The sequence below is a fragment of the Eriocheir sinensis genome, chromosome 57 (assembly GCF_024679095.1).
Source record: "Eriocheir sinensis breed Jianghai 21 chromosome 57, ASM2467909v1, whole genome shotgun sequence".
Taxonomy (NCBI): domain Eukaryota; kingdom Metazoa; phylum Arthropoda; class Malacostraca; order Decapoda; family Varunidae; genus Eriocheir; species Eriocheir sinensis.
In genome coordinates this window covers 11,676,625-11,702,972 of record NC_066565.1, presented here as the reverse complement: position 1 = coordinate 11,702,972, position 26,348 = coordinate 11,676,625, and the positions used below count along the sequence as shown (strand labels likewise).

The 26,348-nt window shown below is 34.9% G+C and overlaps 1 long non-coding RNA gene across 1 annotated transcript; it reads right to left on the bottom strand.

Annotated features, from left to right (window-relative positions):
- Nucleotides 1–11,073: 11,073 nt before the first annotated feature.
- LOC126984326 (uncharacterized) lies at nt 11,074–16,949 on the bottom strand. Its single transcript, XR_007736589.1, has 4 exons — nt 16,927–16,949; nt 16,535–16,631; nt 11,915–12,034; nt 11,074–11,490 (listed from the first exon to the last, which is right to left on the bottom strand). It is a non-coding gene; the product is annotated as an uncharacterized LOC126984326 (long non-coding RNA).
- Between the last annotated feature and the right edge of the window lie 9,399 nt (nt 16,950–26,348).

Sequence of the window (26,348 nt, the reverse complement as noted above, 5' to 3'; positions counted from 1 at the left end):
TACAAATTTACATTTTTTTATTGGTATTCTGTTTATGTATTTTGATACGAATTTACATTATTATATGTGTATTTTGTATATATATATATTGTATACGTATTTTCATTATTTAATGTGTATTTTGTTTATATATTTTAAAACAAATTTACGTTATTTTATGCGTATTTGTTTAAATATTTTCAAACGAAAATACATTATTTTATGTATTTTGTATATATATTTCAATACAAATTTAGTTTATTTTATGTATAATTTCTATATCTATTTTCATACAAATTTAAATTACTTTTGTGTATTTTTTATATATAGTTTTATACAAATTTACGTTATTTTATGTGTATTTTGTATTTATTTTCATACAAATTCACCTTCTTCTATTGGTATTTTGTTTATTTATTTTGGTACGAATTTACATTATTTTATGTGTATTTTGTATATGTATTTTTATACGTATTTACATCATTTTATGTGTTTTTTTTTAAATATATTTTTTTAGAAATTTACGTTTTTTTTATGTGTATTCGTTAATATATTTTGAAATAAATTTACATTGTTTTATGTGTGTTTTGCATATCTATTTCAATACATACTTACCATATTGTATGTGCATTTTGTATATTTATTTTAATACGAGTTCAATTATTTGATGTGTATTTTTGTATATATGTTTATTTTTTAATATGCTTTATTTATGGGTATTTTGCATCTTTATTTTCATACAAATTTACATTATTTTATTGATATTCTGTGTATTTATTTTGATACGATTTTACATTGTTCTATATGTATTTTGAATATATTTTATTTTACATATTTACATTATTTAATGTCCATTTTCTATATATATTTTATACAAATATACATTACTTTATGTCTATTTGTTTATATATTTTCATACAAATTTACATTATTTTATGTGTATTTTGTACATGTATTTCAATACAAAAGTATCTAATTTTATGTGTATTTTGTATATCTATTTTCATACAAATTCAAGTTATTTTTGTGTATTTTTGTATGTATTTTTATACAAATTTTTGTTATTTTATATATTATTATGTATAGTATATATATATATATATATATATATATATATGTGTGTATATATATATATATATATATATATATATATATATATATATATATATATATATATATATATATATATATCTATATATCTCTCTCTCTCTCTCTCTCTCTCTCTCTCTCTCTCTCTCTCTCTCTATATATATATATATATATATATATATATATATTTATATATATATATATATATATATATATTCTTTTATTGAAATTTAGTTTATTGAATTTGGTACGAATTTACCTTATTTTAGGTGTATTTTGTATTTATATTTTTATTCGTATTTACATCATTTTATGTGTATTTTAAAATATATTTTCAAAGAAATTTCCGTTATTTTGTGTTTTCGTATATATTTTAATACAAATTTACATTATTTGATGTGTATTTTGCATATCTATTTCAATACAAATTTACCTTATTGTATGTGCATTTTGAATATTTATTTTAATTCAAATTTAATTATTTTATGTGTATTTTTGTATATATATTTTAATAAAAATATGCGTTATTTTGTGGGTATTTTGCATCTTTATTTTCATAGAAATTTACATTATTTTATTGATATTCTGTTCATTTATTTTGAAACGATTTTACATTATTCTATGTGTATTTTGTATATATTCTTAATACATTTTTCCATTATTTAATGAGTATTTTGTATATATATTTTATACAAATTTACGTTATTTTATGTTTATTTGTTTATATAGTTTGACACAAATTTACAATATTTTATGGGTATTTTGTATATATATTTCAAAAGATATTTACCAAGTTATGTGTATTTTGTATATCTATTTTCATACAAATTCAAAAGTTTTCTGGGTATTTTTGTATATATTTTAATACAAATTTTAGTTATGTTATGTGTATTTTGTAAATTTATTTTTATTCAAATATATATTATTTTACTGGTATTTTTTTGTTTTATTTTCATACGTATTTACATTATTTAATGTTTATTTCTCTATATATTTTTATACAATTTCATGATATTTTATGTGTATTTCTCTATATATTTTCATACAAATTTACATTATTTTATGTGTATTTTGTACAAATATTTTATTACAAATTTACCTTATTTTATGTTTATTTTGTATATTTATTTAATTCAATTTTAAATTATTTTATGTGTATATTTGTACTTGTATTTAGGTTATTTTATGTGTATTTTCTATATATATATATATATATATATATATATATATATATATATATATATATATATATATATATATATATATATATATATTTTTTTTTTTCCAAAATTACATTATTTTATTGGTTATTTTGTTAATTTAATTCGATATGAGTTTAGATTATTTCATAGGTATTTTGTATACATATTTTTATAAGCATTTACATTATTTAATGTGTGTTTTTTAAATATATTTTTATGCAAATTTACTTTATTTTATGTGCATTTTTGTACATATATTTTTTTAGAAATTTGCGTTATTTTATGCGTATTTTGTATTTGTTTTGTCATAGAAATTTACATTATTTTATTGGTATTTTGTTTATTTATTTTTATACTAATTACATTATTATATGTGTATTTTGTACATATTTTTTTATACGTATTTTCATTATTTGATGAGTATTTTGTTTATATATTTTTATACAAATTTACGTTATTATATGTGTATTTGTATAAATATTTTGATACAAATTTACATTATTTTATGTATTTTTTATATATATTTCAATGCAAATTTAGCTTAATTTATGTGTATTTTGTATATCTATTTTCATAGAAATTTAATTACTTTTGTGCATTTTTGTATATAGTTTTATACAACTTTACGTTATTTTACGTGTATTTTGTATATTTATATTAAAACAAATATACATTCTTTTATTGGTATTTTGTTTATTTAATTTGATTCGAATTTACATTTTTTTATGTGTATTTTGTTTACATTTTTTTATACATATTTACTTCATTTCATGTGTATTTTGTATATATATTTTTATAGAAATCTACGTTATTTTATGTGTATTCGTATATATATTTTGAAACAAATTTAAATTGTTTTATATGTATTTTGCATACCTATTTCCATACAGATTTACCTTATTGTTTGTGCATTTTGTATATATATTTTAATACAAATTTAAATATATTATATATATCTTGGTATATATATTTTTTAAAAAAATGCGTTATTTTATGGGTGTTTTGCATCTTTATTTTTATACAAATTTACATTATCTTATTAATATTCTGTGTATTTATTTTGATACCATTTTAAATTATTCTCTTTGTGTTTTGTATATATTTTTTTAATATATATCTACATTATTTAATGTGTATTTTGTATATGTACTTTCTACAAATTTATGTTATTTTAAATGTTTTTTTTTTATATTTTCATTCAAATTTACATTATTTTATGTGTATTTTGTATATGTATTTCATTACAAATTTACCTAGTTTAATGTGTATTTTGTATATTTATTTTCATACAAATTTAAATTATTTTTGTGTATTTTTGTATTTAGTTTTATACAAATTTAAGTTATTTCATGTGTATTTTGTATATCTATTTTCATACAATTACACATTCTTTTATTGATATTTTGTTTATTAATTTTGACACGAATTTACATTATTTAATGTGTAATTTGTATATATATTTTTATACGTATTTACATCATTTCATGTGTATTTTGTATATATATTTCTACAGAAATCTGCGTTATTTTATGTGTATTCGTATATATATTTAAAATCAAATTTACATTGTTTTATGTGTATTTTGCATATTTTTTCAAAACAAATTTACCTTATTTTATGTGCATTTTGTATATTAATTTTAACCCTTAAAGCGCGGGTGTCCCCGATAGTGGACAGCCGGAGCGTGGGCTCGTAGCGCGGGTGTCCACAATAGTGGACACCCGGAGCGTGGGCTCGTAGCGCGGGTGTCCACAATAGTGGACAGCCGGAGCGTGGGCTCGTAGCGCGGGTGTCCACAATAGTGGACACCCGGAGCGTGGGCTCGTAGCGCGGGTGTCCACAATAGTGGACACCCGGAGCGTGGGCTCGTAGCGCGGGTGTCCACAATAGTGGACACCCGGAGCGTGGGCTCGTAGCGCGGGTGTCCACAATAGTGGACATGGCATTTTTTTAATGAACGCGCCGCCAGATTTGATTAGTTTGTCGTCAAGTACAGTAAACATGCCGTGTTTGGACTTTATATGGGTGTGGTACACAGAAGCTGTAAAAAAGTGATGCTTTTTATTGCTAAATAATAGAAAATAAGAACAATAGAGGTGGGTATCTGTCTATAATAATATGTTTTCATAGTTCCTACTTCATAACTCTGTACTCGTTCTACCAATGCTTATATGGTAAAAGGACAGCTAAGGAAATGGACTTTTATATACATATATATACATATATATATATATATATATATATATATATATATATATATATATATATATATATCTATATATTTCTATATATATATATATATATATATATATATATATATATATATATATATATATATATATATATATATATATATATATATATATATATATATATATATATATGTATATATATATATATATATCATATATATATACACATATATATAGATATATATATATATATATATATATATATATATATATATATATATATATATATGTATATATATGTATATATATTTACGAATACACATAAAATAACGTAAATTTCTATGAAAATATATATACAAACTTCTCCTAAAATAATGTAAATTCGTATCAAAATAAATAAACAAAATTCTAGTGAAAGAATGTATATTTGTAGGAAAATATATATACAAAATACACATAATATAACTAAATTTTTTATAAAAATATATACAAAATTACACAAAAATAATTTAAATTTGTATGAAAATAGATATACAAAATACACATAAAATTAGGTAAATTTGTATTGAAATACATATACAAAATGCACATAAAATAAAGTAAATTTAAAGGAAAATGTATAAACAAATACACATAAAATAATGTAAATATGTATAAGATATATAAACAAAATACACAGTAAATAATGTAAATATGTATAGAGAAATATATACAAAATACACATAGAATAATGTAAAATCGTATCAAAATAAATAAACAGAATATCAATAAAATAATGAAAATTTGTTTGAAAATAAAGATGCACAATACCCATAAAATAACGCATATTTGTATAAAAATATATATACAAAAAAACGCTTAAAATAATTTAATTTGAAATCAAATAAATATACAAAATGCACATACAATAAGGTAACTTTGTATTGAAATAGATATGCAAAATACATATAAAATAATGTAAATTTGTATCAAAATATATATACGAATACACATAAAATAACGTTAATTTCTATGAAAATATATATACAAAATACACATAAAATGATGTAAATACGTAGAAATATATGTATACAAAATACACGTAAAATAATGTAAATTCGTATCAAAATAAATAAACAAATTTCCAATAAAAGAATGTATATTTGAAGGAAGATATATATACAAAATACGCATAAAATAACTAAAATTTGTATAAAAATATACACATAAATACACAAAAATACTTTAAATTTATATGCAAATAGATATACAATTTACACATAAAATTAGGTGAATTTGTATTGAAATACATATACAAAATACACATAAAATAATGTAAATTTGTATGAAAATGGATAAACAAATACACATAAAATAAAGTAGATTTGTATAAAATATATATACAAAATACACATTAAATAATGTAAATATGTATAAAAGATATATACAAAATACACATAAAATAACGTAAATTCGAATCAAAATAAATACACAGAATATCAATAGAATAATGTAAATTTGTCTGAAAATAAGGATGCAAAATACCCATAAAATAACGCATATTTTTATTAAAATATATATACAAAAATGCACATAAAATAATTAAATTCGTATTCAAATAAATATACAAAATGCACATACAATAAGGTAAATTTGTATGGAAATATATGTGCAAAATACACATAAAATAGTGTGAATTTATAACATATATATATATATATATATATATATATATATATATATATATATATATATATATATATATATATATATATATATATATATATATATATATATATATATTTACGAATGCATATAAAATAGCGTAAATTTCTATGAAAAAATGTATTCAAAATTCTCCTAAAATAATGTAAAACCGTATCAAAAATAAATAAACAAAATTCCAGTGAAAGAATGTATATTTGTAGGAAAATATATATACAAAATACACATAATATAACGATAGTTTTAATAAAAATATATACAAAAATACACAAAAATAATTTAAATTTGTATGACAATAGATATACAAAATACACAAAATTAGGTAAATTTGTATTGAAATACATATACAAAATACATATAAAATAATGTAAATTTAAATAAAAATGTATAAACAAATACATATAAAATAAACTAAATATGTTTGAAATATATATACAAAATACACAGTAAATAATGTAAATATGTATAAAAAAAATATATACAAAATACACATAGAATAATGTAAAATCGTACCAAAAGGAATACACAGAATATCAATAAAATAATGTAAATTTGTATGAAAATAAAGATGCAAAATACCCGTAAAATATATATATATATATATATATATATATATATATATATATATATATATATATATATATATATATATATATATATATATATATATATATATATATATATATATATATATACAAAATACATAAAATAATTAAATTTGTTAAAATAAATATACAAAATACACATACAATTAGGTAAATTTGCATTGAAATAGATATGCAAAGTACATAAAATAATGTAAATTTGTTTCAAAATATATACGAATAAACATAAAACCGTAAATTTCTATAAAATATTATTCAAAATACACATAAAAAATTATATATATAACTATAAATACATATATATATATATATATATATATATATATATATATATATATATATATATATATATATATATATATATATATATATATATATATATATATATATATATATATATATATATATATATATATATATATATATATATATATATATATATATATATATATATATATATATATATATATATATAAAAAACAAAATACCAGTAAAAGAATGTGTATTTTTATGAAAATAAATATACAAAATACACATAAATAACGTAAATTTGGATAGAATTATATAAAAAATACTCAAAAATAGTTTTAATTTGTATGAAAATAGATATACAAAATACACATAAAATAAACTAAATTTGTAATGAAATATATGTATACACAAAATACATAAAATAATGTAATTTTGTTTAAAAATATTTAAACAAATACACATAAAATAGCGTAAATTTGTAGAAAAATATATAAACAAAATACACATCAAATAACGTAAATACGTATAAAAAATATACACAAAATACACATATAATAATGAAAATTCGTATCAAAATAAATAAACAAAATACCAATAAAATAACGTAAATTTGTATGAAAAAAAATATATACAAAATACACTTAACATAACTCAAATTTCAATAAAAATATATGTACAAAAATCCACATAAAATAATTTAAATTTGTATGAAAATAAATATAGAAATACATATAAAATAAGGCAAATTTGTATTAAAAAATACAGAATACACATAAAATAATGTAAATTTGTATAAAAAACACACACAAATGCACATAAGATAAAGTAAATTTGTATATAAAGATGCATATATGTATGGAGTATGCATCTTACGTGTAGGGGGGCTCCACTCACACAGCTCTTCTGGACAGAGTGGAGGCTAAGGCTCTTCGTCTTATCAGCTCTTCTCCTTCTACTGATAGTCTTCTACCTCTTAAATTCCGCCGCCATGTTGCCTCTCTTTCTATATTCTATCGATATTTCCACGCTGACTGCTCTTTTGAACTTGCTAACTGCATTCCTCCCCCTTCCCGCAGCCCCACTGCACACGACTTTCTACTCATGCTCATCCCTGTACTGTCCAAACCCCTTATGCAAGAGTCAACCAGCATCTTCACTCTTTCATCCCTCACGCTGGTAATTTCTGGAACAATCTTCCTTCATCTGTATTTCCTCCTGCCTACGACTTGAACTCTTTCAAGAGGAGGGTATCAGGACACCTCTCCTCCCGAGATTGACCTTTCTTTCGGCCACCTCTTTTGATTTTTGGGGGGGAGCAGCGAATAGCAGGCTTTTTTTTATTATTGTTTTCTTTTTTTGTGCCCATGAGCTGTCTCCTTTGTTGTAAAAAAAAAACAAAGCACATATTAAATAATGTAAATGCGTATAAAAAATATGAATACAAAATACATATGAAAAAATGTAGATTTGTATCAAAGTAGATAAACAAAATACCAATAAAATAATGTAATTTTGAATGAAAAAAAAATAAAAAAAAAAAAAATATATATATATATATATATATATATATAAATATATATATATATATATATATATATATATATATATATATATATATATATATATATATATACAAATATACACATACAATAATATAAATTTGAATGAAAATTAATATAAAAAATAAACATAAAATAAGGTAAATTTAAAATGAAATATATATACAAAATACACATAAAATAATGTAAATTTTATCAAATTATATATACAAATACACATAAAATAACGTAAATTTCTATAAAACTATATATACAAAATACACATATAATGATGTAAATACGTTTAAAAATATATATAAAAATACAAATATAATAATGTAAATTCGTATCAAAATAAATAGACAAAATACCAATAAAAGAATGTGTATTTGTTTGAAAATAAATATGCAAAATACACATAAAATAACTTATATTTGTATAAAAATATATAAACAAAATACACATTAAATAATGTAAATACGTATAAAAAATATATACAAAATACATATATTATGATGTAAATTCGTATCAAATAAATAAACAAAATGCCAATAAAATAATGTAAATTTGTATGAAAAAATATATACAAAATATACATAAAATAACGCAAATTTCTATAAAAATTTATGTATGTACAAAAATGCACATCAAATAATTTAAATTTGAATGAAAATAAATATACAAAATACACATAAAATAAGGCAAATTTGTATTAAAAAATACAGAATACACATAAAATAATGTAAATTTGTATAAAACAACAACATCAAATGCACATAAAATAAAGTAAATTTGTATAAAAATATATATTATAAAGGCTTATGGACCTGATGGAGTGCCTCCTATTCTCCTTAAAAACTGTGCTTCTGTACTGACACCCTGCCTGGCCAAACTCTTTCGTCTCTGCCTATCAACATCTATCTTTCCTTCCTGCTGGAAGTATGCCTTTGTACAGCCTGTGCCTAAGAAGGGTGACCGTTTCAATCCCTCAAACTATTGCCCTATAGCTTTACTTTCCTGACTATCTAAAGCTTTTGAATCAATCCTTAACCGGAAGATTCAAAAGCACCTTTCCACTTCTGACCTTCTATCTGGTCGCCAGTATGGATTCCGCAAGGGGCGTTCTACTGGCGATCTTCTTGCTCTCTTAACTGACTCTTGGTCATCCTCTCTTAGCAGTTTCGGTTAATCTTTCTCTGTTGCGCTAGACATATCGAAAGCCTTCGATAGAGTCTGGCACCAGTCTCTGTTCCTTTATCTCCAGTTTCCTTTCCGGCCGTTCTATCTCTGCGGTGGTAGACGGTCACTGTTCTTCTCCTAAACCTATCAACAGTGGTGTTCCATAGGGCTCTGTCCTATCAACCACTCTCTTCCAGTTATTCATTAATGATCTTCTTTCCATAACGAACTGTCCTGTCCACTCATACGCCGACGACTCCACTCTGCATTATTGAACTTCTTTTAATAGAAGACCCTCTCAACAGGAAGTACACGACTCTAGACTGGAGGCTGCAAAACGCTGAACCTCAGATCTTGCTATCATATCCGATTGGGGCAAAAGGAACCTTGTGTCCTCCAATGCCTCAAAAACTCAATTTCTTCACCTATCAACTCGACACAATCTTCCAAACACCTATCCCCTATTCTTCGACAACACTCAGCTGTCACCGTCTTCAACAATAAACATCCTCGGTCTATCCTTAACTCAAAATCTCAACAGGAAACTTCATATCTCCTCTCTCGCTAAATCAGCTTCCTCGAGGTTGGGCGTTCTGTATCGTCTCCGCCAGTTCTTCTCCCCCGCGCAGTTGCCATCCATATACAGGGGCCTTGTCCGCCCTCGTATGGAGTATGCATCTCATGTGTGGGGAGGCTCCACTCACACAGCTCTTCTGGACAGAGTAGAGTCTAGGGCTCTTCGTCTCATCAGCTCTCCTCCTACTACTGATAGTCTTCTCCCTCTTAAATTCCGCCGCGATGTTGCCTCTCTTTCTATCTTCTATCGATATTTTCACGCTGACTGCTCCTCCCCCCTCCCTTGGTCTCGCTGCACACGACTTTCTACTCAAGATCATCCCTTTACTGTCCAAATCCCTTACTCAAGAGTTAACCAGCATCTTCACTCTTTCATCCCTCACGCTGGTAAACTCTGGAACAATCTTCCTTCATCTGTATTTCCTCCTCCTGCCTACGACTTGAACTCTTTCAAAAGGAGGGTATCAGGACACCTCTCCTCTGATGCCTGCATTTCCATGTTTCCATGTTAGTACTACTACTACTACTACTACTACTACTACTACTACTACTACTCCATCGCCTTCGTCTTGTCATGATCGTCACCAGGCTGGGAGTCGCCGATACCACGAAAACAACGATTGTGAAAGCGGATCTAGGCGATGGTAATGCCTGTCACCTGGATGGTATGGCCTTTGGTTAGGGAATGTGCCCGACGACTATGAAAACGGTCCTAAGTCAATTTTTCGGGATAAGGAGACCACCACCTCAACACGACCTCTTCATTTATTCCCTCGTAACAACCTGGCGCACGACGAAGTACAAGAGTGTTGTCCTACAGTGTAACCCTAATCACCCTAACCACCACCTAACGCCACCGTAGCTTACAATGTTATGGGGGTCAGGCAGAGATAGGGGCGAACGTCCGTCCCTTTACCTACATATACTTACGTTGTCTTGTATATATGTGTTAGGTCATATTCTTAAGTAGCTCTGAAGGGTCGCGGGTTCAAGCACAGCAGTATAGCCATGTCGGGCGGGTTTTGGCGGGAGATTGGCCGGCAAATAGCAGCTCGAAGTGACGTCAGAGCGTATCCCTCCTTTGATTGGTCCAAGGCTCGATCGTTGACCTCTGATTGGTCCGAATCTTTTCCTGCTGTCCCCCTCAGGTCATAGGTGTCGTAGGGTGCGAGGTCTGCATTGTACAGGTCCGAGAGAGAGAGAGAGAGAGAGAGAGAGAGAGAGAGAGAGAGAGAGAGAGAGAGAGAGAGAGAGAGAGAGAGAGAGAGAGAGAGAGAGAGAGAGAGAGAGAGAGAGAGAGAGAGAGAGAGAATAATAATAATAATAATAATAATAATAATAATAATAATAATAATAATAATAATAATAATAATAATAATAATAATAATAATAATAATAATAATAATAATAATAATAATAATAATAATAATAATAATAATAATAATAATAATAATAATAATAATAATAATAATAATAATAATAATAATAATAATAATAATAATAATAATAATAATAATAATAATAATAATAATAATAATAATAATAATAATAATAATAAAAACAATAATAAAAACAATGGTCTTCCTCCCACTCTTTACCTCCAATGATGTCTTCCTTGTCTTCCGGAATCTGTCCTCCTTCCTCTCTTCTTCCTTCCATGACGGAGCGAGGGGAGGAGGGAGGAAGAGGGAGGAGGAAGCCTCGCTTGGTCCACCAGCCTGAAAAAAGGAGAGAGAGAGGAGATAAAAAGTAGGGGGAGGAGATGAGGAGAGTGTGCAGGATGATTTAGGAGGAGGAGGAGGAGAAGGAGGAGGAGAAAGAGGAGGAGAAAGAGGAAGAGGAGAAGGACACGGAGGATAAATAGGACAGAGAGAGAGAGAGAGAGAGAGAGAGAGAGAGAGAGAGAGAGAGAGAGAGAGAGAGAGAGAGAGAGAGAGAGAGAGAGAGAGAGAGAGAGAGAGAGAGAGAGAGAGAGAGAGAGAGAGAGAGAGAGAGAGAGAGAGAGAGAGAGAGAGAGAGAGAGAGAGAGAGAGAGAGAGAGAGAGAGAGAGAGAGAGAGAGAGAGAGAGAGAGAGAGAGAGAGAGAGAGAGAGAGAGAGAGAGAGAGAGAGAGAGAGAGAGAGAGATCTAGAGACAGAGAGAGTGAGAGAGAGAGAGAGAGAGAGAGAGAGAGAGAAACCTCGGCCAGACATCACTTCCAAGAAACAACTTATGGTAAGGCCTTTTGTTATCTCACTAAAACTTCCAATCAGCTGCTGTGAAGTTGTTGTTTTTACGTATATGCCTATAGCGCCGGTAGGCTTGCTTGAGGAACCTGGATGGTATTCGGCCCCGGCCCGTCATGGCCCAGGCAGGTGTTTATAGTGGCGCCATCTTCTCTTGGCTCATGCTGCCCCCCGGAACTCCTTCTTGATTCACTTGAACGGTTTCCTCTAGAGTCCTGGTTGATGGGTGGTCTTCAGGACAGCATGTGGGTAGTTTTAAGCCACTCGGCGGTGACTGAGAAATCCGAGGTGGTAGCGTGGGGATTCGAACCCGTGTCGTCCATCACGTGGTGAATGGGGGCCCAGCACGCTACCACTCAGCCACCGCCTACCCAAGTACAGTACAACAAATTTGACTCTAGCCTGGACAGCGAGACAACAGTGCGAGCCTAACTAATATTAACAAAGAACATACACATATTCCCCCAAAATGACAACACAAAAATGGTAGAAGCAAATACAGAAACAATACTGCTCCAAAGTTTGCCAGCGAAAGGAATGAAAGCCTGAACATTCTGGCTAACTAATGCATAAGGAGTTTGAATAGAATATAGGGATAAGGAAAAGTTGGTTGAACGCCGTATTCAACATGGCTGCGTGATTGGTTAAGTATACAGTGAGCAAATTTAGAAAAACAGTCAACATGAAAACATAAAAAACAAGAGAAGCAAAGCCACGGCGTAATTAAAGGGGTAGAAAACTATCAGTAAGAGGAAGGTATTTGTTTAAACTAAGAGCATGACTGGGGGGCGCTCTACACATGATATTCATACTTGAATTTAGGATAGAAATAGTAAGAGGGAACAGAGTAGAGGTTGCTGTCAGTAGCCTCAGAAACCTGTGTTTCGGTGAGGAAGAGAAGGTGAGGTTTAGAGGAGGAAAGATGGTGTTCTACAGAATGGAAATTAGAACGAAGACCGTGAACGTTGCAGAAATTGATAAGAAAAAGGCTCGAGAAGTTATCAAGACACCTCCCAGGTAAGCAGCCAAAAGGGGAGTCCTCCCTGGGGGAGTCTGTGCCCCCACCCCCAAGGTGGGGACTCCGAGGCACTGTTGTTGAACGCCATTTTGAATTTTGAATTTTAGGAAAAGGTGTTTGTGTTGTGTGAATGTAGTGTTGTGTGGATAGAGAGAGGATCGGTCTTTAGAGAGCATGCTGAACTACTCTCTGGTGTAGATGATACAAGGGTGGTCAAAGGCCCTTATTTATTGATAGCATCTAGGAAGGGAAAAATAACTGGTGAAAACGATACAGAGCTCCTAACTTCGAAGAAATTGATTTAGCAAGAGATGCAATAATAAGTTTCCAGTTAAGGTTTTGGGATTATGATGGACTGTAATTGTCTAGTTGGGAGTGGGTGTTTAGTTCAGGAGGCGGTGGCCGAGTGGTCAGCGTGCGGTCGTACTGACCCCGTGGACCTAGGTTCGAGTCCCACCGAAACGCTGATTTTTCAACAATAGCTGATTGGCGGAAGACTACCCACATGCTGCCCAGATCTTCAGTCAACCCTAACTTCAGCAACTTCGTTGAAATGCATCACCGGGAGGCAGCATGGCGCAAGTCGGTGGCTGAATGGTTAGCGGGGGAGGCGGTGGCTGAGTGGTTAGCGTGACGGCCCCGCGTTCAGGAGCTCCAGGAGGGACGCGGGTTCGAATCTTGGCCGCCGCAGAGCTGAGGTTTTTCAGTCAGAGCCGAGTGGCCTAAGACTACCCACATGCTGGCCTGAAGACTACCCATCAACCCGGGCTCTAGATAACCTCTCCAAAGAAAGGCTCAAAGATGAGTTCTGGGGGGCAGTATGAGCCAACGCAAGATGGCGCCAATATAAAAAACACGCCTGCGCCAAAACGGGCTGGGCCGACCATCAGGCCCCACCGGGAAGAAGCCTACCGGCGCAATAGGCCGCGACGTAAAAAAAAAAAAAAAAAAAAAGCAAGCTTCATACATCACGGCAGCCACCATAAATAAAATGTGCCTGCTCCACCGACAAGCTGGGGTCGTCCTAGCAGCCTCTCAAGACCGGCAATAGAGGCAGCCAGCACCTTAGAAAAAAACCGAGGGTCTCGAGGAATAGGGGGAAGGTGTTGGAAGATAATGTCGAGTTGACAACGCGGGGAAATTGTATTTCTGAGGAATTAAAGGAGACTTGAGTTACTTCTGTACCATTCAGAGGTAGCAGCAAAGTTACAGTTTAAGCGTTTTGCAGCGCCAACATTGAGCCATGGAATTTCTGTTTGAACGGTTTGATGCTGAAAGATATTGAGTAATGCATAGTAATCTACGTAGGAGTGGATATAACAGTTTATGGAAATATCGTTTATGAATTATGGAACGAGAGTGGGAGATAGAACAGAACGCTGCGGAACAACACTGTTGGTAAGTTTCGGGAAAGAACAGTGATCGTCTACAGCTAATATGGAGGCGGTGGCTGAGTGGTCAGCGTGCGGGCGCGGTGTCCTGAAGGACCCGGGCTCAAGTTCTGGCAGCTCTTACATACAAACAATTTTCAATCATTGTCAAGTGGCTCAAAATTACCTACATGCTATCCTGAAGAACCACCTATCAACCCAGACCCCAATTCATTGCGGATGAAAGATGAGTTCCGTGGGGCAGCACGCGCCAAAAAAGAAGGCGCCACTGTAAACATTTGCCTGCACCACGGACGCGCCAGAGCCGACCAGCAGGTTCCATAGTCTTCCGATGCAACAGGCCGAACGAAAATAAAAAGACAGATCGACCTGAAAAGAAACTGGAAACAAAAAATAAATCGAGGGATATATTCCGTAGGAAGGTATAGTTTATAAGCAAGGATTTGTGTCAGTCTTAGTTAAAAGCTTCCGAGATGTTTAGGGCAAGTTTTAACGGTTGAGAGGATAGCCAGGAGTCATTTGGGAAAATAGGAAGATCAGTAGTATTACGCCCCTTCCAGAGTTCGCACTGGTGATCAGAGTGAAGGTAAGATGTTGATAGATGCTTAAGAACTTTCCTGTTAAGGATTTATTCAAAAGATTTAGAAAGACAAGAAATCAAAGCTAAAATACGATAGTTTGAGGGATTAGAACGGCCATCCGTCTTAGGCACAGGTATACAGGCGTATTTCCAGCAGGAAGGTAAATTGTTGAAAAGAAAGTGTTTGACCAGCCAGACCATCAACACGGAGGTACAGTTTAAAGAACAAAAGGAGGTACTCTGTAGGGTCCAAAAGCCTTCTGGGGAATCAAACCAGAGATAAAAAACATCATCCTCAAGGATTGTAAGAAGACCAGGAATAGTGGAGTGAGAGTAGGTATGAGTAGGCGGAATATGCCATGAATCGTCCCGAGCGTAATTTTCAGAGAAAGTTTGAACGAAAAATTCAGCCTTAGAGACAGACGTGACAGCTGGGCTTCCCTCATGACTAAGGAGAGGCAGAAAAGGTAGTTATTGAGAATCACTCCGCGTCTCCAAAATACGATATTACGCCTCCATATTATAGTTAAGGGACGAAATACATGTCCTTCAACCACAATATGAAGGCGGAAAAACTTAGAAATAAAGAAAAAGTGGCAAAGGTATTGAAAAGATATATTATACATAAATGGTTGTGTCTCTGAAACCCTTCACACGACTACCGACATTGCTCAATAATACAGAGCTGTGTTGGGGGAAACAAATATTGCACAATAAAAATGAGTCACTATATTGTGCCAATAATATTGACCGTGTCGGGTCCACTTATATATCACGAGACTAAGTGTGATTGAACCTGTTTTTTTCTTAACCATGAGTAGAGAAAGCACCTTAACTGTGTGCCTGCATTCCAGAAGAATCACTATAAACACTCGCCTGCGCCTGGGCCGACCATCACGCCCCACCGGGAAGAAGCCTACCGGCGCAATAGGCCACGACGTAAAAATAAAAAAAATAAAAACCTGCTACCGCTGCTCGCTGCCACTACCACTACTGCTACTCACTGTTCTTTTTGACCATTTGTTGACCTTGACCTTCCACGGGTGACCTGCAGGAAAGGATGGCCAGCAGGCTGACGATGACGATGACTCCGCGTGACATCTGAGAGAGAGAGAGAGAGAGAGAGAGAGAGAGAGAGAGAGAGAGAGAGGTAAAAGAAAATTAAGAGATTAGAGTAATTAAAGCTCCTTTCTTTCTTCAATATTAGATATAGAAAAATAATTGTGTATGCATTAAAGTATGATTTACACACACACACACACACACACACACACACACACACACACACACACACACACACACACACACACACACACACACACACACACACACACACACACACACACACACACACACACACACACACACACACACACACACACACACACACACACACCTTTAGTAGTGCAGGCAATTCACTGTCTGTCATCTTTCCACCCAATTCTTCATATATATACTCAGAATCCTCCTCCTATTCTTCTTCTTCTTCTTCCTCCTCCTCCTCCTCCTCCTCCTCCTCCTCCTTCTCCTCTTCCTCTTCCTTCTTCAGTGTGACCCAAGAAATGTAATTACGAGGGTCTAAGATGTTAAGAAGGATATCTCTCTCTCTCTCTCTCTCTCTCTCTCTCTCTCTCTCTCTCTCTCTCTCTCCGTCCCTATGAATTTTGCTCCTTATCCTAAGGAGTAAAATCGAGTGTCCTCCTCCAGTTGAGAGACGAAAAGAAACAAGAGAAGGGAGAAAGTGAGAGGAAGTGGAGGAGGCAGGAAGTGGAGGAGGGGGAGGAGGAATTTAATAATGATGAAGAGGGAAGATTGAAAAGAAGAAAAACAGCCTTTAAGAAGGATATTGTAGGGGGTAATAGGTGTGTGTGTGTGTGTGTGTGTGTGTGTGTGTGTGTGTGTGTGTGTGTGTGTGTGTGTGTGTTATGAAATATGTTTGTATTGCTTTTTAGTGTATTTTATCCTATACGTTCTTTTCCAAATCATCTATGTAGGGTTGTAGTCTACCATAGCACTATATATATATATATATATATATATATATATATATATATATATATATATATATATATATATATATATATATATATATATATATATATATATATATAAATAACGTAGAGTTACTATGAGATTCAGAGCCAGCGTTACACGTTTTTCGGCAATAACTTTTTAGCAAAATGTCGGATAAAGACGATAGTTTGTCAGAATATGTTTTACACCCCTTTCTAATTTTCGAAAGTATGCTTTAGTACCTGTGTTTGATGATTAAGGTACTTATAGGAGCAAAATAAGCATGCGGAAGCCAGAGCTGTTCCGAGACGTTCGTAAAATACGTCATGAGGACGCGCCCACCAAGATGTGGTTTTAGAGGCTACGACGGGAACACCGACAGGCGAAATGAACGGCGAGCTGTTTCATCGGTGGCTCGCGCCACTGCCCGGGCCATCAGTACTTGTCTTGGATGGCGCACCATACCACAACACACTGATGGAAGAGAGCCGATGCCCAACAACTGGAACCTAAAAAGCGGACCTCATCAGGTGGCTGGAGCTCGGCAGGCTATCTTTCCCACCTGCCGCCACACGCTTTGAACTATTGCTTATCTGCCACCAAAATCGGCCAGAGACAGAATAAACTGGACAAACACATCCGTGAGTAAGGCCATGAGGTCGTTTGCCTGCCACCCGCTCACCCCGAGCTCAAAAAAAAAAGTTGAGAAGTTTCGTTTAGTCGGCGCAACATCTGTGCTCATATGCCGGAGAGAGACAGAAGGGGAAGGAATTATAGAAGGGAACAGATCCCAGGAGACGGGACACAACCCCCGATTAATACCTGGTACCCATTCACTTCTGGGTGGACAGGGCGTAGGGTATCGGAAAACCCGCCCAAATTTTTCCACTCCGCCCGGGAATCGAACCCGGGCTCTTTCGATTGTGAGCCGAATGTGCTAACCACTGCACCACGAAGCCCCCTCCCCGAGCTCAACGCCATTTAGCAGGTGTGGGGGTGTATGAAGCGCTACGCTAAGTCTATATACACCAAGTCAAGTCATACGCAGGTTTGTGGGAGGAGACACGGCCGAGGCGTGGTTTATGCGTGACACTGCTTGGAGCCAAACTAGAGAATGTAGAAACAGGGATTTAGAGAAAACGAGGAAAGGCGGACTAATTCAAATCAATCACTTCAACATGCCCTCCCTCACACCCCACACCGTCGTTTGTAGGCATTGAAATTACAGTCACGCAATAGCACAATAAAAAGACATATTTTTTCGTCAGTGGCTTGCCTGAACGCGCTGTGAAAGAAGGCGAGAATGCACATCCAGAGTGCACACACGGCCCCAACTTAAGTCACCCCTGAACTGGCGGGTATTTTTTTTTTTAGCTCCAAGTGACGTCATCCCGCTGCTCCGCCCCAAAACCGCCTCCTGCGCGTACCGCCTACGTGCGCTCCTCCCTCCAGCGGTTCACCCGGACGGAGCTGCAGACCAGTTTGGAGGATGCCAGGTTTTGCGCCAACCAGGAAGTGTGGGCGGGTGCTGTTCGACAATCCCGGCACTTTGAGGACGAGTACTGAACGTCGGAGAATATTCACGAGTGCGTGGAGCCTGTCATCATTAACATCACCAGTGATGATGAGGATGGGGATGACGAATTCCCGCCCAGGAGCAAACTCTCGCAAATCCTAAATGAACTGTTTGTTTAGTGCGTGTGATAGTTGTTTTTCGAGTTTGCGTCTTGCGTATAGCAGAGAACTTCGTTTCATGTTCTTTGAACGTTTGCCTCCAAGGAACCTTAATAAGCATATATAATTATATATGTATACAATACACTTATTATATAACATTTTATATTAGGAACCTTAAGAAAAATGCCATCAGAATGTGGTTAAAGTACGTGATCGTTGGCAAATCGCACTTTAAACTTGGCGGGCTTAAGGATCACAGTACTCATATATACATCCGCACAAAAAAGTAGTATCTCAACCCATGTTATGTAAAAAATGTTTGTGGGTGTATGTTTAGGTTACCAGTGGAATGCATAGCCACACTCTTTAATAAAATGTCTGTATCATTGTATCATTACCATATTACAGAATGATAAAGTGCATTGGAATATTGTTTTGTATTGGTTCGCGCCTCGTGTACATGGTTAGAGATTGGCGGCAGATACACGGTGGACTGCAGGCTGATCACTGGCATATACCTCATTTTAGCCATCAAAGGTATGTTATTTGATTTGTAGCGTTAAATGCAAGCACCATATGTTCACTGTGGTTTTCTAAACTATGAAATTATACTGGTGCTCTCACGGTAATCTCGAAAACTATAGTGCAAGGGTGGCCAGGAGTCAGTTTGAAAATTTTAATAACCCAGCCTTGGTATGCTGTATGTTAAATACGCTGGTGTACGTACAGGCATGTAGGTACCACTGATCTATGTATAACTTAGAGAGAAACATGGAAACATGGAAACATGGAAACGCAGGCAACAGAAAGCCTATTGGCTCATTACGAGGTTGCCCGCTTTGGTGATTTAATCTGCTCGACAGCCTGGGGCCTGGGGAGCAGATGGAAGCACCTCGACATTGAGGAGCAGATGAAAGCGCCTCGATATTGAGGAGCAGATGAAAGCAACTCAATATTCAGTTTACTCCCGACGCAGCGAAGTGACGGTCGATTCTATATTTGAAGGAGTTGATAGTATTCGCATTTACCGCTTCTGAAGGAAGATTGTTCCAGTGACGGATGATTCGGTTTGAAAAGAAACTCCTTCCGATGTCTGTGTTACATCGACTAGACTGAATGGGTAAACCGTTATTTCTAGTTCTTAGGTTGGTTTGCAATTCAAAGAAATTGGAGTAATCGACATTACTGAATTTTTTCAGATACTTGAAGACTTGAATCATATCTCCTCGTAGGCGTCTTTTCTCTAATGTAAAAAGATTGAGTCGCTTGAGTCGTTCCTCGTACGGTTGAGCCCTTAAGGTTGGTATCATTTTCGTGGAGCGTCGTTGAATCCTTTCCAGTAAATCAATGTCCTTTCTGTAATTAGAAGACCAGAACTGTACTGCATACTCGAGGTGCGGTCTTACCATGGAATTATACAAGGATAGCATCACGTCTGGCGTTTTACACTCGAAGTTCCTCGCTATGAACCCGAGCATAGTGTTGGCTTTGTTGTATGCTTTTTTACAGTGATTCGCGTGTTTCAGGTCACTGCTGATAGTGACTCCAAGATCCTTTTCCTCCTGCATCGCTTGCAGAGGTCTCCCATTCATGATGTATGTGTGGTTACTATTTCTGGACCCAATGTGCATGACTTTGCATTTGTCAACATTAAAGGACATTTGCCATTTTTCCGACCATTCGATAATGTGATTGAGGTCTTTCTGAATGATTTCGCAGTCGGTCTTTGTGAGGGCCTTTCCCCCCACCTTACTGTCATCAGCAAATTTCGATATTGTGGATTTCAGTCCTGATTCGAGGTCGTTGATATATATGATGAAGAGAATGGGTCCCAGCACTGACCCTTGAGGCACTCCACTAGTGACTGGAAGCCAATCGGAAGGCTGTCCGTTGAGTAGTACTCGTTGTTTTCTGTCGGTGAGCCAATCTCTTATCCACGCGATCAGATTGGCTCCAATGCCCGCCGAGTGCAGTTTCTTAAGGAGTCGCTCGTGCGGTACCTTGTCGAAGGCTTTCTGAAAGTCCAGGTATATAACATCACTGGGGATGTGGGCATCCCAGTTCTTATATATACCTTGGAAGAAGTCTAATAAATTCGTTAGGCAGGAGCGCTTGTTTCTGAAGCCATGCTGGGTGTCGGAGATTACATTATTGTCTTCTAGAAACTTAACAAGTTTGTCTCTAATAATCTTTTCGAGTATTTTTCCTGCCACTGATGTCAAACTTATGGGCCTGTAGTTTAATGCAACGCTTTTGTCTCCTTTTTTGAAAATTGGTGTTACGTTCGCCATCTTCCAGTCTTCCGGGACCTTTTTCAATTGAACAGACTGGTTGAATATGTTAGTGAGTGGCTGAAGTATTTGTTGTTTAAGCTCTTTTAATAACCGCGGGGACAAACCGTCAGGTCCTGTTGACTTGTTCGTGTCGAGTTTATCCAAATACTCTTTCACTTCTTGGTCGCATATTGAGTCAATTTTCAGGGGCGTGATTCCCCTCGGCGGGTCAGGGTTCTCGGGCATGGTTTCGATGTTCTCGACTGTGAATACGGATGCGGATACGAATGGGGGCCTCGGTGTAAATTTCGGTCAAGATTTACCCTGAGTGTGTCGTTCTATAGAGAAATTAAATCAGAACACTCCTACGATCTCAGATTGATGTGCCGAGTTCAGTGGTGGTATTGATTTCTTGGGCAAATCCTTCGTTAATTAGCTACAAGCTTATTTCAGAATTTTTGCAAGCGATGATGGGGGTTGAGGGGGCGATGCCCTCCCTTAGGTGTGGGGTCGAAGGGGCGCAACCCCCCCGTTAAGTAGGCTAGCTTAGGTTAGGTTTAGTTTAATTACCTTAATTTCAATTTTATTTGATCAGTGCCAGCGGGGAGGCGCAAACAGTTGGTGGGTGTGGGGGGTGGGGGGCAGCATGGTGCGTGAACAGGGTGTTACGCGAGTGAAATATTCTACTTGTTAACTTTTTACAAGTGCACAGGGATTGGGAATCTCTATCTTGTGATTACAGTAACCTCGATCTCACCTTTGGAAACATTTTGAGCCCCAGAAACACCTTCCGCAAATGAATATTAAGCGACAAATGATTTTTGAAAATTTTCTGAAAAATTATTCTTGACTGGCGATACGTGAGACCCGTCGCGACGCGTGTTGCCATTCACTAAAGATGACATTTAGATCGGTTGCTATAAAACATAGATTCTGGAAAAAAATTGATGCATTTTCATAATCAAATTAATATTAGAAAACACCAGCAAAATGGATGGTGTGCGTCCATCTCGGCCCATTGCCAGCTCGGACCATTCACGATTACCGACTCTGCCCGACTGGTGAACCAACTCGGACCATTTTTGAATACCAACTCGGACCATCAGCTCGATCCAACTATCACCACTCACAAGGAACTACTTTGATCTGTTATTCAATGCTTCTCTTCACGTTTAGAGATTTTTTTTTTCCTGCCAGATGTTATAATTCGAGGATGCAGCTTTCATTGTGGCCAGGCAGTGTGGCGGTGTGGTGTAACATTTTTATAGACGATTTTATTGTTAGCAGATCAGCTCAGGCGTAGTGTATTAGACGTGTTGCGTATTATTTTACAGGTGTACAGGGATCAGGAATCTTTATTTTACTATTACGAATGTCTAGCTCTCACCATTGCGAAAATTTAAAGCCCATAAACACCTTCTGCAAATTATTATTAACGTGAAAATTTATATTATTGAAAAATGTCCAGAAAATTACGCGCGTCAGTGTGGCAATACGTGAGCCCCGTCATGACGCGTTCCTAATCTTTTGTGGTTAGGTTAGGTTACTGAGGCTAGGCAAGGCTCTTGATTTCAATCGCAAATCAATATATTGTGTGCATGGGTTTCCCTATATTCCCCATTATTGTGGAAGGGGGGGCGCGTATATCTGCAAATATACTGATTTGCGGCAGAAATAAAGATCAGATTTGTTCAAAACACAGGAAAACTATCAGAATTAACTTAATTTCACCAAAAATGACATCCATGTGCACTTGTAAAAAATTACCAAACTATCTTTAATATGAAACAGGACACATTTCAGGCTTTTTCAAATTGTTTTTCTCCGAAAATAGGAGGACGTTCCCAGGGTAAATCTTGACCTAAATTTCAAGATATTATGAAGGTAAGCGTGACCGTTGGACGTAAATATGAGAAAAACAGCGCAGCGACTTTTTATGGCACAAACCTGGGGGATTTTGCAGACTTGCAAACATTTACCAAACTAACCACAACGCACCTTCTCTAATTTAGATTATTACTGGTACCAGCAAGTTATGCAATCTGTATGGCATTAATTTATCTCTTTCAGGCATTATTTCAGTTTATGAAAGGAGGGCCGCGAAGCAAGAAAACCTTACCAAAACCAAACCTACCAACCTGACGAAACATAACCTAACCTATACATTTTCCAGTCCACTGGACTTCCTCAGAACCCGCCATCCATAGAGCGAAGTAATGCCTTCATTCTTTATATTTCTAGGTACAGTTATTACTGGTACTGGAGTTTGGATCGAGGTTTCAAAATCTGCTCATTACGAAACTAAAGTTATCCCCACTATATCCTCGTACCTGCTGGTGTAATGTAAAATTTTCCATTTTGTGACTGTCATAATCTACTGTATACATAGTATGACAATACCCCACTTATTTTGTTTGCATTGTACGATACTTTGACAATGAGTGGAGGTTGTGGTGATAAGGATTTCATAAATAATTATTACATTAAGGAAAGAATAAGGAAACATAGATTGAGGCAACTTTATATCAGAAAGAAAGTGTGAGACAGGCGAGCAAAAAGAATAGGGAACGAGAAGAAACACGACCACAGGGTCTTGCGAGAAGAGTTTTGGGTAATAGTGGGTTGGAAAAGCTTACATTTTTGAGAAGTGATTCTTTACAGGTACCTAATACCACTGATACTACAGCAAGTAATCCAGGGTACAGCTGTGCTAATTTTTCAGATGACAACAAGTGTGTCAACCCTTCAGATGCGGAGGCAGTAGCCCAGACTAACTGTTGTGATGCGTATAGTTCAGAAGTGAGTGAAGGTGATGCGGAGGTGTTAGATCATTATAATTCACATGCTGAGGCTGATGCTCCTGGTACCATCTTGGATGATTTAAGATTTGCAGCCGTCAAAACATGCATGACAACAGTGCAGGTGGATGCTGTTCTTACTGCTCTACACAAACACAGGAACCTGTTTGGCATCCTTCCTCAATCATATAAATCACTCTGTAAAGTCACTTACCCACCTGTAACTCAAGACCTCAAAAGCAAGTCAGGGCATGATTACTACTATTTTGGGTTAGAGGCCCAGTTGGAGATTTCCTTAGAGCTTTATCCTGAAAATGACGTTAAGAAACTGAATATCTTGTCCATCACAGTTAACAATGATGGCTTACCCTTATTCACAAGTAACCGCATAAGTTCTTGGCCTGCACTAGTTAGGATTGCTAATTTAGGACCAAGGAAGGTATTTCCAATGGTTTTGACTGCTGGATCAGAGAAGCCTTGTGACTTGGAATATTTGGAGGATTTCATCACAGCAGCCAGGCACTTCATGGAAAATGGGTTTGAGTTTCATAACGTGAAGTTATTATGAGCTATACGAGCCATCATATGTGATGCCCAGCTCGGGCTCATGTAAAGCATATCAAACAGTTCTCTTCAACATTTGGGTGTGACCAGTGCGAGAGTATAGGGTTCCATGACGGATACCGAATGACAAAGCCTCGCACTTGGAGGCTGCCGCTGAGGACTGATGCTAGTTTTAGAGCTAAATCACAACCAAGCCACCACAAGGCAGATGGAAAAGACAGCCCATTCCTGAGACTGAATATAGACATGATCAGCTCCTTTCCCCCTGATTTTATGCACCAAGATGGAGGGTGCATGAAGAAGTTATTGAAGTGGAGTGTTTTCGGCCCAAAGTCAGCAGGAACTGGTCAGCCCAAATGTCGTATGTCTAGTAGAAATATAGACACTCTTTACAAAAGGATGATACAGTTAAAGGATTTCATTCCCAACTGCTTCAGCCGTAAGCCACAGTCATTCAAAGACTTTGCTTACTTTAAGGCAACTGAAATACGCCAGTTGCAACTATACACAGCAACGATTGTGTTCAAGAGTCTGATGGCCACATATGAAATCTATCAGAATCTTGTCACATATAACAGTGTTTGTGCGTTGCTTGTGTATGAAAGGACTGCGCACCACTACTCTGAGTACTGCCAGTTGCTAATGAAGAGATTTGTTGATAGTTGTCAGGAAATATATGGAAATTGTTTTTTGGTGTATAACGTACACAGTCATCTTCACTTTCCTTTAGTGGCTGAAGGCATGGTAGCATTGATAATGTCAGTGTTAATGCATTTGAAAGTTATCTGGGGCGACTGAAAAAATGGCGATGTCTAGCCATCGGCCGATTATCTCTTTGGTCAAAGGTGTTCAGAGAATGCAAGCAGCTGAAAGTGCAATGAAATTGAAAGACATTACTCACAGTATCAGTACTAAATCCCCAAACAACATATATGTTGACATTGAAAAAGACAAATGCTTACACGTAACTGCTGTCACTGATGAAACAGTGAGATGCATGGAGTATGTTGTATCTGACCCATTTTATGAAAAACCTTTTGACTCTAGAAAGACTGGTTGTTACCAAGTACGAAGAGAAGAGTACCGGTATATCACAGTTAATGCATCTTACATCATGAAGTGCAGGAGAGGATTGAAGATAGACACTGATAAGTTAGAAAACATGAATTTGCCTGAATATGAAAACATTTCCATATTTATGGCCTTACTTCATGACCAAGACAATTGTTTATTCTAAGCATATACTATAGTCTATCGAGTTTAACTTGAGCCCTTGGGCGCGACTCAGTCGTTGGCTTTCCCTCACCTTTCAAGAAAATAATAACACCATGCAGTCGTATTATGAATGATATATATTTCATAAATATATATCGTACAGGCTAACAGTGAGACATATCACCATGCGCAGGTCATCACTAGAAAGGGGGTTACCGGTGGAGATTGATGACGTCAGGCTGATAGCACGGTCGCCTTGCGCACTAAACAGCTGTTTC